This window comes from Manacus candei, unplaced genomic scaffold (assembly GCF_025592945.1).
Source record: "Manacus candei isolate 608988 ecotype Guabito, Panama unplaced genomic scaffold, ASM2559294v1 h1tg000067l, whole genome shotgun sequence".
NCBI classification, from domain to species: domain Eukaryota; kingdom Metazoa; phylum Chordata; class Aves; order Passeriformes; family Pipridae; genus Manacus; species Manacus candei.
The window spans coordinates 6956238-6972133 of NW_026138115.1; positions in this window are offsets into that span (position 1 = coordinate 6956238).

The window sequence follows — 15896 nt, forward strand, 5'->3', positions numbered from 1 at the left end:
TTAGATGGGCTTGAATAACTTGGCACAAAACAATGTAATTCAGACATTCCAGCTCTTTAATTGGAGTTATATATGAAGAGCTCTGTGTCCTCCTGGAATGCAACAAGTTTAATTTAGGTCACTCCATTTGAACAGGCTCCTTTGAATCTTGTCTCTTGCTGATTTACCCATTTATACAGTCTTAAGGTATATTTTGACAAGTGGCATGAATTGATCACACTATCTAATACTACCACTAATGCTAATAATAGAAGCATTTTTAAAATAAACAGTTCAACAATTTTCCTGTTTGGCCATTCAGGTGGTTCTGTTTTATTTCAGTTTAAATAAAGCATGATTTAGGGTGGCTTTATAAAGGACAAGACTATTAGAGGTGTTGAAAAGGTTGGAAGATTTTCAAACTAGACTAGGCTAGAACTGGACACATATACAAGCTGACTATTTTTTTTTCTCTTTCTTTTTTTTTCATGTCAATGGGAAATTCAGCATGGACATTTGTACTTAGCCTTCATGTACTTAGCAGCAATTTTAAAGATAAACTTTTCCTGAATACATGATACATATTTAACATATACTCTTTCTTCCATCCTAGTATTTCCTGTTCTTGTGCAAATCCCCTGAAGAGACAGAAAGTTTATTGTTGTTGTCAGAGTATTCTGCTAAGAGCAAACACTTTTGTACGCTTATACAAAATCAGAAACAGGCTAAATTACCTTTTGAGATAGAATCTTAGTTCTTGACATGATTTCAGTGTACTGTAAAGGTACAAGCCTCAACTCTCTTCTATCCCGAAGTCAAAGTGCATAAAAAGATCCCTGTCTTATTTGTGTGCGTATCAATCCCCTATCATGCACCTCTGGAAAAGTTACACAGTACAATAGACTGCAAAGACCACACAAAGAGCTGTGGTTGGTGGGACCTTCAAACACCAGGATTCACAGTAAGGAAAAACCACCTGGTTAGTAATCACTAGAGGATCTGCTAGTAGGGCTGGCTCTGCCCAATCAGAACTTTTAAATACTTGTAGAAGGGAATAAACTTCCGGTAGAGCATAAAAAAATGCTGGGGAAAACAGACTGGGTTATTCCAGCCTCAGGCAAAGGCGAACTCATTTGTGCAATTGCTTTTGCTCAAGAATATGGTTGCACTAGGTGGGTTAGACAGAAGAATGGAGAATTACAATGTGTACCTCAAAGGAATTTGATTTTGGGCAAAGATAGTCAAAGAATTAAATTGTATGGTGTCAATTGCTATGTAAGGCCATATATTATCACTTCCATGGTGGTTGTGTGCCCATCCCTGCACTGGGTGCCTTGTGGCACCCGACTCTGCCACTCTGGATTTGGAGATCTGAACTGACTCTCTTTCAGTTGCTATGTCAAGGGTATTACCGTAAAAATCACCCAGAATAATGAAAAATGAACTCTGATTAAACCAGACAAGCACAGTTGTGATGAAATTACAACTGGCTTCAGCAGTCGAGAATCCACCTCCACACACCATCTTTCCTGCCCTGAAAGACTGTTATGAGCGACAGAGCTCAAAGCTGGGGACTAAACGAATTCATAGGACATTTTATAGGGTTAGCCCACAGACTAAGGGAATGATATCTGTGTGGGTATATCAAAAGATAGGAAACTTAATGGTAGTTAACTAGGCATGATATAAGTGCTATAGAATAAGGGGCAAATACTGTCCTGTTTTCAGCTGGGATAGAGTTTATCTGCACCCTAGTAGCTGGTACAAAGCTGTGTTTTGGTTTTAGTATGAGAATAATGTTGATAACACACTGATGTTTTAGTTGTGGCCAAGCAGTGCTTACCCTAAGTCAGGGACTTCTCAGTTTCCCATGCTCTGCCAGTGATGAGATGTACAAGAAGCCAGGAGGGAGCACAGCCAGGACAGCTGACTGAAACAGGCCAAAGGGATATTCCATACCATAGAATGTCATACTCTGTATATAAACTGGAGGCCTGGCCAGAAGGGGCCAATTGGTGCTGGAGAAGGCTCTGGACATTGGTCAGCAGGTAGTGAATAAATCTATGGTGTATTACTTCAGATTTTTTGAGGTTTATTCTTCTCTTTCTTTTTTGTTATCTCCTTTTTCATTACTATTAATTTTATTATTATTACATTTTGCTTTATTCAATTATTAAACTGCTCTTATTTCAACCTCTAGGTTTTACCTCTTTCCAGTTCTCCTTCCCGTCTCACTAGGGGGGAAATGGGAGTGACAGAAGCTGTGTGGTATTTAGTTGGCAGTGTGGTTTAAAACATGGCAGTAAGCCCACATATCAAAAGTGTTGCTGAGTCTGGCTTCCTGATGGAAGTTCAGTAACAGTCCCAATTATGAAGGTTTTATTTAAACATTACTGTTTGTTTTTAAAGAAATATCCTTTATATGAACTTTAAACTTTAGTTATATTTTCGGTATAGGAATGATTAAGGCCTGACTTTTCATTGGAAATTTTCAGGAAATTTTTGTGATTACTTTACCAGTACTAAGTTTGAAGAATATGGAATAGAATTTTGGGGAGGACTGAGCTGTGTCTTATCCTGGTTTTAATTGAACTGATAAACTCTCATCGATATTGATCACAGAGATAGTTCAAAGAAAATGTTAAGAAAAAAATAACCACTGCATAAAACTCTAGAAATGGGAAATGCAATGTAAAACCAAAGGGATTGGTAGAATAAAGGAGGTGTGTAAGTGAGGCAAAATCAAAAATTCTGAAAGTGTGGCAAGAAAAAGACTATAAAATGTATGGGAATCAAGAGAGCTTTTCAAAAAGTTTTGTGATGTGCTGCAAGCAAACCAAAGGCTTATATTGCATTATACCAGAGAAGTTATAATACATTTTTTTCTCTTTCCTTCAGTTTATGAATAGGCCAGACACACCTTCTATATTGGTCTATACAACCTGCGTAACAGTGGCATAGCTTGAGAACTAAATTTCAGACTTAAAAATTATATGTATTTCAAAGTGAAGAAGACTGGTAACCTTAAATTCCAATATAAAATAATAACATAGTGTACTATTAAGGTTTCTTGGCACTTACCATTATCTCTTCTTGAACCTTAAATGTTTGCTGATGTGAAACCCAGAGAACATCACCAACAGTGGTACAGCAGAGATAACTAGAGGCATGGAGAAATGAAAATGAAGATAGAGATTGATATAGTGAAGTTCGGAGTCCTAAATTGTTCACTTGTGAACCACTCTTATTAACTGAGACTTTTTTAGTCAGGGATAAACTTCTGACGATTTAATACCCTTGATTTCAACATAGCTAAGGAAAACTCTTGTGCTTTGAAAGTAAAATATGTTCCTGTATGAAGACAGGAACCTGCATGTCCTGAAGCAGGAGTCCGCAAAAGCATTATCCTTTAAGGCCTTCAATTAATTTCTCTACAATGGTTTACCTTACTTTTCTCCTATGCCCTAGTTTACTGGTTGCTGATGATATTAAATAGCACCAGATCTCTTCTGAATTAATTCAGACATTTCACAAGGAAAGACAGACTTGGGAAGAACAAGAGAGATCTCAACAGTTCATATAGAATGAAGAAAGACAAAAAGACAAAAAGAAAGAGAGAAAAAGAGAGAAAAAGAGAGGAAAGAAAATGAAAGAAAGAAAGAAAGAAAGAAAGAAAGAAAGAAAGAAAGAAAGAAAGAAAGAAAGAAAGAAAGAAAGAAAGAAAGAAAGAAAGAAAAGGAAAAGAAAGAAAGAAAGAAAGAAAGAAAGAAAGAAAGAAAGAAAGAAAGAAAGAAAGAAAGAAAGAAAGAAAGAAAGAAAAGGAAAAGAAAGAAAGAAAGAAAGAGAGAAAGACCCACAGAGCCTGACTATGCCTTCTCAGAAAGTCCAACAATATTGTTCAAGTAGTCCCTGCACCTGAAGCACTTCAGAATTTCCCAGAATTAAAGTACATCCCAGTTGTATCACGAACCCAGTTGTATCATGAACAGGAATAATGAAAATTACCTCAATACAAATATAAATCATATCCCACTATGCATTGCAAAGTATTCCTGCTACCTGCATAGGTTGATTAATTCTGAGCTGTGGCTAAGCCCTCCTACAAGGCAGCCTTCTATTTAGGAAAGATAAAAGATAGAGAAGTAGAAAATGCATGGGGAAAAAAGATTCTTTTTCTGAGACATGAGACTCTTTTTCCCCTTTTCACTTCAAATTTAAGAGAATCTACTTACCTTAAGACAAAAAAAAAGATACATACTTATGTCAACCTTTAGAGGGATTTACCCAGCATACTAAAAGGGTAAACACATATCACCTTCAGAATGAGAATCAAAGATTCTTAGTTCTGTTCATGTTGCTCCTTAGAAATATTGTAATGTACTAATTTGGACATAGCTGACCTTTTATAAATGGGATTATTGGTTTTCAATTGTTTCATAAATCCATATTATCAAGACCTGGTGGAACATCTAATATATTACAAGTTTAAAGCTTTTGTTTTTCTCTTACTTGATCTAACAAAGAAAAAACATAACGACAAATTTGAAGGTCTCCACAGCTGCAGGTGAATTACAATGCGTAAGCCAGACACATGGCAAGAACTAACCTTACATATCTCAATAGACTTGAGGTGCCACTAATCCAAATGCACGCTATTTAATGCCTGGAAATTTCAATCTGCAAACAATTTATGTTTACTGTTTTCTTCATAAAAAGCAATAGTAATTCAGATACTCTTTATAGCTTCTACATTACAGACTAATGGATACTGTTGTATTTTCCCAATAACCTTTCAACTGTTTAAAAGCTTTTCTGCTCTCAATAAAAACCTGTTCTTAATAAAGATCATTCATCAAAGTTTTAAATAAAATGGACTGTTTGCACTGCCTTAATCATATGTTACTTGTTTTCCCCATCTCATAATAAATATTTTTTTTCTAAAGTTCATAATTACTCCTACTCTTACACAAGACTTCATAAGGGATAAAACCTTTAATTTTCTTTCTGTTGTGTGATTTACCAGTGTCTGAATACTGTGTCCCTCATGTGCTGATGTTAGAAAGTAAAATGTTCCAAACAAACTGCAATCAAGTCTTAGTTGTACATGATATTTATTCTATAATATTATAATTTGAGAGTTACCCAGGGGTCCCTGTTCTTGAGAGGTGACAAATCTGATATCTATTACAGCTCAAATTAATAAATTTTATGAAAATATGTGTCTATTGCTTCTAAAACAACTGAGAGCAAGAACACCAAAAATGAAAGTCAACCGCTCTGGCACTGGCATTTTAGATAGTCAGACTTTAGGACTTGGAAAAAGAAGTCCCACACTACTTACTATATATTCTTTTAAATGTATCACAGAAATATGAATAGAAGCATTCAAAAGTATTCTGAGTACTGAAAAAATAGTGTAATCTTTAGACAAAAGTCATAGATACCTAGTGCCTATATACTGCACTTTCCAAGTGTCACTTCCATATGCCATTTAACATAAGTACTGACATGCTTAGACTTAATAACTTTGATTGCAAATCAGTGGGCACTATTTTCTGAATAAAAGTGCTTTTTTTTATTCCTTTTCTTTCTGAATTAAGACTTTGATGTAGGCTTTGATTCTTGTATTTGTAAGAGGAATTACACACAGTCAATTGACCACCATAGATTACTTTTGAACTACAACATCAGAAAGTCTGTGCCAAAAATATCATATTTCAGGCACCCCAGAAGTGGGAAGCAATAATTAAGATTGATTAGAGAATCTTAGTCTGTTTCTCTTAGGAGTACACAGTACAACACAATTTCTGATTCAAAGTGTGTAAGACTTGTCATCTGCATGGTATTCACAACCTGTACCTGAAGATAAGACATTTTGGTTTTTCTTTTAATCATCAGTTTTTTGATATTTGCTTTATGACTCATTTACTGCACACTACTCAGCCCTATACGCATAAGAGCCCTATTGATTTCCTTATCAAGTTCTCTATGAGGCTACAATTTCCTTCATATTCCTTCCCTATAGTTCTTCAATATGTCTTTCATCTTATGTATTTATTGTTCCTGTGAAACAATTGAGAAAAAATGTTTGGTTTTCTTCTTTCTAAAAAAAAGGAATTCAATGCACAGAGAGATTGTAGCCAAAAAGTGTTTAGATAGAGATGCTTAGATGTTCCTTGCCTGTGCACTTAACAGTTTACCTCATCCAAAGTGTTCAGAGCACAGTGTTTTTCAGTTGTGGCACCAGCAGCTTGCCACTGCAGCAAATCAGACCTCCAAGTTCTCTACTGCAGAAATGAGGAACCCGATTCTGGGATTAAACACCAAGGAGTAGTTCCATTTCAGCTATCCATGCCAACCAGAGAAATAGAATACAGTTTTCCAGGATTCTTTTCAATTGCTCAAATTAGATGTGTTAATTGGATGCTTCTAATTTCATTTTCCTAAAATAAAATTTACGCTTCATTTTCCTCAGTTTTTTTACTTTTTAACTGAATGAGTGAGTAAACTGATAGACAACATTCTCTTTTACTACACAAACCTTATTAAACTATAGAATGGGTTTATATTTTGCACTAAATGATTCAAGGCACCTGTGAAAAAATATTATATGACTAGATAGTTTAAAAATGAAAGGTATATTGCAATTAAAATACCTCTGCATAAAGTCATCTAGTTTAAAATATTTTTATATTGTTTAAACTATCACAGTCATTCTTGAAGGATTCTTTTTGGGTCAGGATTTCAAACATCATAAAGATAAATTCATTAATAGATCTTAGATTTTGTGGTTACTGGAGATGAATGGCATCTGAGGTAGAAAATATTGATATGTGATAAAACAAGAATTACAAGTTAATGTATTATCTGATTGCAAGCCGTGTTAGGAAACTTGGAAACTAGGTGTTTGATTTACTGCTAGAATGTTTGACCTCTACAGTGTAAGGTGAGGATTTGTATAATAGAGGGGGTATATGGAATATGTTTACTTCAGCAGGCATAGCAAGTGGCTGGAAATAGTTTAAGTGGAGATCAAAGACAATTTTCCATGAAAAAAAAAAAAAGTGTTTATTATTTGTCTATGCAAAAACGAAAGATAGGAAGAAGACTGTGGGCTCAGGTATACCCTATGGACAATATGACTCATTATGCTAATGATAATGTTAGAGTTAGATTTCAGTTTTGGGTTGCATATCCTAAAAACATACCTTCATTAATGGACCTTACTGTCCAGTGCAGGTAAAATGAAGACTGTGATATTATAGTTAAATGCATTTAGCTATGGAGCAGGCAGGGGGTTCTGGCAAAATATCATGGACAAGGGACAAAACTGGTTGGTTCACTGGAAGATCACACTTCATTCCCACATTGTGCTAGTCATTTTATAGGTTTATTTTTACTTTACAGTTTACTTTCAAGGCCATGAGAGGTAAAAAACCCCACTCATTTGTTTAGCCCTTCCAGTGCAGTACTTTTTTTCTATACCATTTTCTGAAGGAGTTGCTTCGATGCTCTCCTAAGTTCAAGTAACTGAGCATGCCTTCGGAGACAGAGCCACAGCTTCATAGGTTTCATAATCAAAGGAAGGGAAGCAACTCTAACCCTCATTCCTGCACCCATCCACCTGATTTTAATTAATATTTTCCTTTGATAAATTCTATCTCAATTTTCACTCCCAGAAAATCTACTCTTGTGCTGACTAGAACAACTCCTACCTCACACTGTGAAATACAACCCAAATCATTATTCTCTCCAGTGAGCTCAGTGTTAACTAACAGAGACTTTATTTTTCCCTGTTTCTTCACCATCCATATGCAGCTCCTTAATATCCTGATGGGTTTATATGAAGTCAACTTCTATATTAATGACTTAATACACTGCATAGTTTTGTCTCTATATTTTTTGTCAGTTCTGAGAATAATAACAATACTTATTTAAGTTTAAATCATTATATGTGCAACAGTCAGGATTTGTTTCCTGAAAGAAATGATTTCTAATTCTGTCACTATAGAATTTTCAATTATCTGGAAAGTTTGTCCTGCGGGGAAAAAATACAAAACCAATAAAAACCAAAAACACCAGCAGTTCATTAATGCAAAGAGATATTCTAAGAACAAAACATTTCTGCAGACTTATGCATAAGCCATATATATTACTTCATGAATTGGAAATTTGCATCAGTCTTTAATTTACAGATGTGCTTCAGATCTGTACTGGTTTAGTACATAATCTTAGTACTACTTTAGATTACTTGATTAATTACCATTGATTAATTACCATTACTTGATTGTTTGCCACATTAGAGAGTGCAGTTTGTGAATCAGTTGGGATGATAGCAGAGTCTTCACAGGTCCCGTCGAACAATATTAGAAGGCCATGAATTTGAAGACACTTGACCTGAGAAACTGGACATCTTTTCAGCTTTTATGAAAAACAATGTCTAAGGTTAACCAGTAGATCCTTCTAAGACTGACCATGAAGTTGGAATGCTAGAGCACTGTACTCAAGTCATGACCTTCTTTCTTTATAGTATCACTAAAAGATGGGTATTTCTCTCTCTCCTCACACTGCTAATTTATAATCTAACAGAACTATGTCCATTTCTGTTCATTATCTTACATGTCATCTTTAGGTCAGTAATTTTGGCTTATGTTCCATTTTCTGTTTAAGATACCACAGACAGCTGTAAGAGCTCCAGGTAAAGAGATACTTAACCCAGATTTACTTTGTTGCATGTTTCCTGATTTAAATCACCCCTTAATTGTAAGTAGTACCAAAACCAGCTGGATCACTTCCACCAAGCTCCTGTCTGAACAACCACAGCTCTTAAGCACACATATGAATACTGCTTAACATGGTTCCACTACAATATCTTCTATATCTCCCTGACCAGTTATTCCCAGAAACTTGGAAAGGTTTGTTAAATGTGCTGCACGTCTTCTGTATTGTTATGCAGAGACAAAGGACTATTCCTGCAGCAAACCAAGAGTTCTACTCCTAGAAGAAAAAACAAAGCCTAAAGCAAGAAACCATCTCACATACTATTTTTTCATTGTCATTCCTGTGTCTTCCTCATAATGTTATTTCCTCTATCTTTTCTTTTCTTTCATAGGATCCTTTCTTCAAAGAACAGTCCTTACTGACCTGTTGGGGTCTGGACAATGAAGGCGTATAGAGAAAGCAAGTAGAACTTGTAAGAAATTAGTACAATCTGTTTTATTGCTAAATATATGGGATTAACCTCCTCACAAGCTTTTTACCAATCCCCACCAGCACCACCAGAAATAAATGTATGAATGACAGACTGCTCCATAAAATCCTATAACTAAGCTTACAATCTCTGGCACCAACCATAAATTCAAAGTGTGAAATGGGATTAGTTTATTCCCAGTGAATTAGTGTCTGTGTTAATAGAGTTCTAAATATATAATCATATAAATGCCAGTAAGAAAAATCTTAAACAGGCTTTCACTGTGCAGTTATTTCCAACATATACCTGGGAAACCAGCCAGCTTCATTCACCTTTGAGAGCAATGCTTCAGATTTCTCCACAGTTGGACTTTCTCTGTAATATTCCATACAGAAAAACAGTCAGGTCATGGGTTTTATCAAGCTTTGTTAGATCTCTAAAGCATCACGACTTCCTTAATTTTTTTTCTGTCTCGTTCTTGGATTTTGTATAGTGTAGTGCAGATGCCAAAACGAAGGTCTTCAGGGGGTGTTTGATTTGGACCACAGCCAGCTTCTCTAACTTGGTAGGACAACATCTCATCTAGAGAGAGATACAGTTCTCTACAGGTAGGGAAAACAAGCTTCAGTGTTCTTGGTTTCTTGAACTTGAGCCAGATCTGTCTGTGAATATCTTGCTTAGCAGAGTAGAGTTTTGTTTAAACAATACACTTCAGAAAATCACAGACTTTGATCAGTATGGTTTTTTTTGTGCTAAGGAGAGCTCAAAACCACTGTTGTCTCTTGAAAAACTATCCTAACCCTTAAGTTGTCAGTCAATGTGGGGCAGTCAGATGAGCTCTTTTGAGTTGATTCAAGTACTAATGTACATTGCACTTTGAAATGCTGTGTTCCAAAATTGTTAAGCATCTGATTTCAGCCTCGAAGGGCGACACAGTTCAGAGACAATATTTTCTCTACTCCTTCTTCTTTTTTGTTATATGGTATCTCATAAATATATATACAAACTCATCTGTATTTATACATTTAAATCAACAGTACAAGGTCTTCAGAAAGGAAATTTAAATTACTTGATTACAAGTAGAGGGGGAGGAATCCTGGTTATATTTATATGTCTCAGAGAGAATGAAAGTGAGTGCATAAACAGCTATCTGAAGTAATACCTGATTTTTATTTCTGCTTGAACTAGTGAATTATGCCTTTGTTAGGTAAATATTTTGTTGAACATTAAGAAAGTGAGGTAGGTGATTTAACTGTCAGGGGAAAAAAATACCTAGTAGAAGAACAAGCAGAATGATGCAGAGTAGAGGTTGAAAACTATTTCACAGCATTTTCTAGTTAAATTTTCTGAAAATGTTGCATACATATGATTCAGCTTTGTTTCTATATTACAGTTATTTTCCATGTAAATATTTAAACACACATATTGATGTCAGGAAAAAAGTCTAATGAGAAAAACATAAACAAGTACTACTATTTTACAAGAAGGAAATTCTAAATTACTAACTACTAAGTATTTGATTATAAGTATTAGAGGAGGCAATCAAATTCTAAGCCTTTACTCCTCCAGAAACATACAACATAGATTTTTACACAGCTATTCAGGGTAAAATTATTTAATTAAAAATGAAATAAAAAAGTTATTCCTTTATAATAAATTGAGAAAACCTGTTATATCTAGATGCAGTTCCTCTCATCATAAAGAACAGTTCTAATCTCTGAGCCACGCACTCTTTATTTATGTCTTCTGAACTGAAAAGGGAGTCTAATACTCATAGTTCAGGTACTGAAATTAACATGACATAATGTAAATTTAGGTGACATCAACAAATCTAGTTCTTTACCTGGTTTCAAAATCAACGAGAGATCTGCCAGTTTAAGCACTTTTTGGATAAATGCTTCTCTCATCGACGCAGTCTTACAATGTCTGGGTTTGATTGTTCCATTTTTAATCTAAGGTATGATGTATAACACCACCGATAAAATAAAAAGTAAAATAACGCCAGATTGAGATTTTCACAAATATAACTATATTCATGGAACTCCTAAGATATATCAGATTGCAGAAACCAGATCAAACTGAAGAAAATGCAAAACAGCTGGAGAGTGAAAAAACGGAAAGGGAGAATAGAATCATAGAATCATAGAAATAGATATATAAATTAACAGTTCACTGTACATTAGCATAACCGTGATCAACTATTGTAATATTAGATGGCTTTCAGTGGCTTCTCTTGCTTTAAAGACCTGCATTACCTGTGTAGGTATTGCTTAATTGTTTTCAAGAAATACTTGAAATGACACGATATTCCCGTCAGGGATAAGGAAAGAAAAACAAGGATAAATTCACATAAAAAATATTCTATATGGCCCAAGGGAAACGCATTACATTGTAAGCAAATAATTCAATTTTTTTTTCCTTTTCCACTAATGTATTTTTAATGGAGGTGTACTGCATTGTTATAGGTATTAAGTGATGGAGAGTATTTGATGCTACATTTAGCTGTGAAAGAAGTCAGATGTTCAAATGAAACCAGAACACCATCAGGCTGAATGGCAGAGGACACTGACAGAAGGCATGGTATTATAAAGTAAAAAAGAAATCATAAATGCCTTTCCATATGTTTTGTGATTTGCTTAGATCAGATCACAGTCGTCTCCAGTGAGCTCAAGAGGTTTAAAAATGGCTGAGATAGAACATCATGCTGAAGGGTTGCACTAATAAACTAAAAAATATAGATGTGAAAGGATAAAGAATACAAAGTGTGAGACAGACAGCTGTGGAGGAAGAAAAAACTTTCTCAAACAACACATAATGCAGAGAATAAAAGCTGAAGAGGACACAGAAATTACAGGAAAAAGGAAAAAAAAATATCAAGACACTGACAAAGCAGCACACAACCTATGGAGAATATCACAGATCAGAAAGAGCAAAATTGAGTCATAAATTGATTTGACACTATTGATTTGCCTTTAATACTAAAACCATGAAGGGACCAAAACCTTTACCTGGCATAAATCAGTGGTGGTTGGCTTTGATGCAGGTATCTCCAATTTGCACTAGCAGAGATTTTGAATCCCAGGGTTTGGAAGAGAATTCTGGATTTTAAAATAAATAGAGATGCAGCCAATTTGGATTTTTTGCTGCAGCCATTATTTGAAAAAAGTGATACCTTTGCATTGCCCATGACTTTGAATGTGAAAAAAAATACTCAGTGGTTCTAATTTCTAAAAAGACAAAAACCTAGTTCCTGAGAAGAGAGGCCAGAAGGCATGGCCCTTGAGGACAGATTTCTTTAAAGTTGATGATTTTGGTGACTTTTGACTAAGATGTAAGTGCAGGAATCACTGAAGACTTGAGTTCTATTTCTCACTTAAATTTTTACCCTGCTAGTTATCTGAAATATATATAAAAGGAGAGCACCCTCTCGCTGCCCAAAACTGGTGGTGCTGCTGTGCACTGAAAGGCTAATTCTAATTGTAGCTGCTCTGTAACTTCACTTATATCAAACCAGAACAACATTATCACAAACAGGACTACTACACTAGTGTACTAACATCAACCACAAACACAGAGGTAAAAAAGAGCAACTATCAAGAGTGAAGGACCAACTCATAAGGTAGGTTTCCCGATGTTTTTTTCAGTCTTCAGTTTTGTTCAGTTTTCGATTCTTTTCAAGCAATGGTTCTTGTTGTCTTTCTTGGGGAAGCTGCTCTTCAACCCATAACTCTCACCAGGATGTTTTCTTTTATTTTGTGCAGAGTGTTAGTATAGAAAAGTTCAAACCTACAGTGTCCTTCACACTCATAACTGTAACTCCAAGTGTTCATACTTGTAGCCTTTCAGTGCTGCACTGCAGTATGAATACCCATACTCAGTCTGGAGTATGAATGATCACACAAAGAAACTGTTGCACTGCAAACTTAGTGCAGTCCACTCTTCAACAGCTCTCCAACATACAGCCTAAAGATTCTTCTACCCAACAACTGATCAAGAAAGTTAATAGCATCAAAGATCTTCCCAGTATGAAAACACTGAATTATATTCTTATCAGAGTTCTTCTCAACCTATTTCCCCAGACTGTCTTTATAAAGGTATTAATTCTGATTAACTGTAAGCTACTAGCTTTTTAATAAAAGATGGGTGGAAACCACAACATCTGCAAATAGGTGGTCAGGTATTTTACAGCTAGTTTACTTAAAATAAAAAACAAAATAATAATTAAAGAAAGGTCTTATATCCCAGTAAAACCTTACTCTTTCTTTTGAATAATAAGATAATTTGTAAAATCCACTATGATTGCTACTCTTGACACCATTTTACTGAGGTTTTTAAGTATGTAGGATGCTTTGGTGTCTATTTGCACTTTTTGCTGTGCATTTCAAAGCTGGTTTTAACTCAGGAAAAATAAGAAAATATGAATGCTGATGAAATTGTAGCAATTTCATGTTATAAAATCTTGAATCACATTCTTGGTTCAAGATCTGTTGACCAGCTATTTTAAACTTTTACCTGAGTAACTGTGAAGGTTTGTTATTTGGAAGTCAAGGATGCAGTGTAAAGCTTTTGAATCTATTCCAAAGCAATGTGTTTAAACTGACTTTTTTCCTAATGTTGATCACATACTGGTGAGAATATACATATAATAAACATATCTTCCAGCTGTTGCTACCAGAAAAAAAAAAAAGAAAAAAAAAAGGATTGTGATATTGTTTCCCCTGTGTAATAATGTAAGTTACGCTTTTATGGAGAAAAAAGTTTTCACAAGTATTGTGATTTAATTACTTAAATCTTTCAAGACAGAATCTCAGACTGAATAAATGAATGATAAGGAAAACATACCTTTTATGAGTTTTTAAAAGTTAAATAATATGCTCTTATAAAATCAAATCTCATTTAACTGCATTTTGTCCTATCCTAAGTAAGTTTTTACATTTATACACTTAAGAGCTATTCAGAATAGCTTCACTGTGAGGACTACTAATCAATGGAGCAGATTGCTCAGAGAAGTGGTGCAGTCCCAATCTTAGAAGGTTTTCAAGACCTGACCAGTCAAAACTCTGAGGGATTGACATGAAATGGGGTAGTAGGATTGAGTATATGTAAACATTATGCTACAGGGTAAGGGATATAATATAGCTACATTAATATCTACATTCACTACACATCTACTTCTAAAATCTAAAAAAATTTAAAAAACCAAAAAGCTCTGAGGCATCAAACTCCTGGACATATTTTATGTCCTTACTTTGTTCCTCAAAAAGTTTGTTTGGTTTGGCTTTTTAGTTGTTTTGTTGTTGTTGTTTTTGGTTTGGGTTGGGTTTTTTTGACATTCAAAGACACAGTGGGAGATAGGATGTCTAGAGAAAGAATCAAATTTAATAAGCCAGCCCAAGTCTTGGTACTGAAACTCGGCCTTCTAATTACTGCCAAGTCCAAATTGTTGGCCCCAGGGTTCATTATTACCTTTTGTTTAAACACTGTATGCAACAATGTTCTAGTATATTTGTTTGCTTCTTCTCTATCACAAAGAAAATCAGTGGGCATCGCAGTGAAAGCAGTTTGACATGAAATATTCCTGTGGTGTGTAATCAGATGCTTCTATAAATAGGTAGACTACAATATCATGAAATGACACCATACCAATTAAAATTCAGCACATGCAAAATCTGTTCCCCCCTCTGAAATTTACTTGGTTCAGAGTGTTTCTAAAGTAGACGCAGTACTAGATGATTAATACATCAACCTCACAGTATGTTAGTTGGTTTAGTTATGAAATACATGAAAATTATACAAATGTTTCTTCCTTAACCTCTTCATTTAACATTTCTCCATATGGCAGATGAGCCACCAAATCTGGTGCAAAGATTCTGAATTATTGATGTATTCCATTCCACAAATGGAAATTGTAGCAGGTGCGCTTGAAAGTCAAGGAAGCATGAGGAAAACAAGTTAAATCTATACTCTGTGTACCATATAACTCCAGTTTCCAGCACTTATTCTGGAGCAAATTTCATAAGCTTTTGAACAAAATATATTGAAAAAAAAAAAAAAGGCAGTTAATGAATTCTTTTTGAAGAAAAAAAAAACACCAGAAAGGATTCAAATAATACAGCATCTGATGATTTTTAGAAAACATTGAGAGATCTATACTAGGAAAAAAAATCTAAAGAGTCTAAAGCTCTATTCTTCTTCAGTACTGTTCTCAAAATTGAGATAAGCCAGGTTGGATAGGTCTCTGAGCAGCCTGGTCTAGTGAAAGGTGTCCCTGCCCATGGCAGGGAGGTTGGAACTAGATACTCTTTAAGGTCTCTTCCAACCTAAATCATTATATGATTTTATGGTTCTTTTTTTGTTATAACTTTACCTTCACAGAACAAAATATGAATCTTTAAAGTATTAAAACCACAAAAGATATTGAAACAGCTATCACAAGGTTAACTTACACTCCTCATATTATTGACATCACATGCCAAAATCAATCTTAACAGCTTTTAGATGAGATATTCATGGTGCCCAAGTTAGGTTCTTGCTGTGATTTGTCCTCATGAGCAAACTTTTTTTCTGATTATTTATGCAGTCTTCAAAAACTAGCAAAGCCTAGAGCTCCCAGTTGATATTTTAAGCACTCAAAGATAGGTTTGAGTGAGAAAGCAAGTCAGCATTCGTAGCTTCATTAACACTCCAGAAGTTTGCCACCTTCAAATCATGTTTCACAGAAATAAAA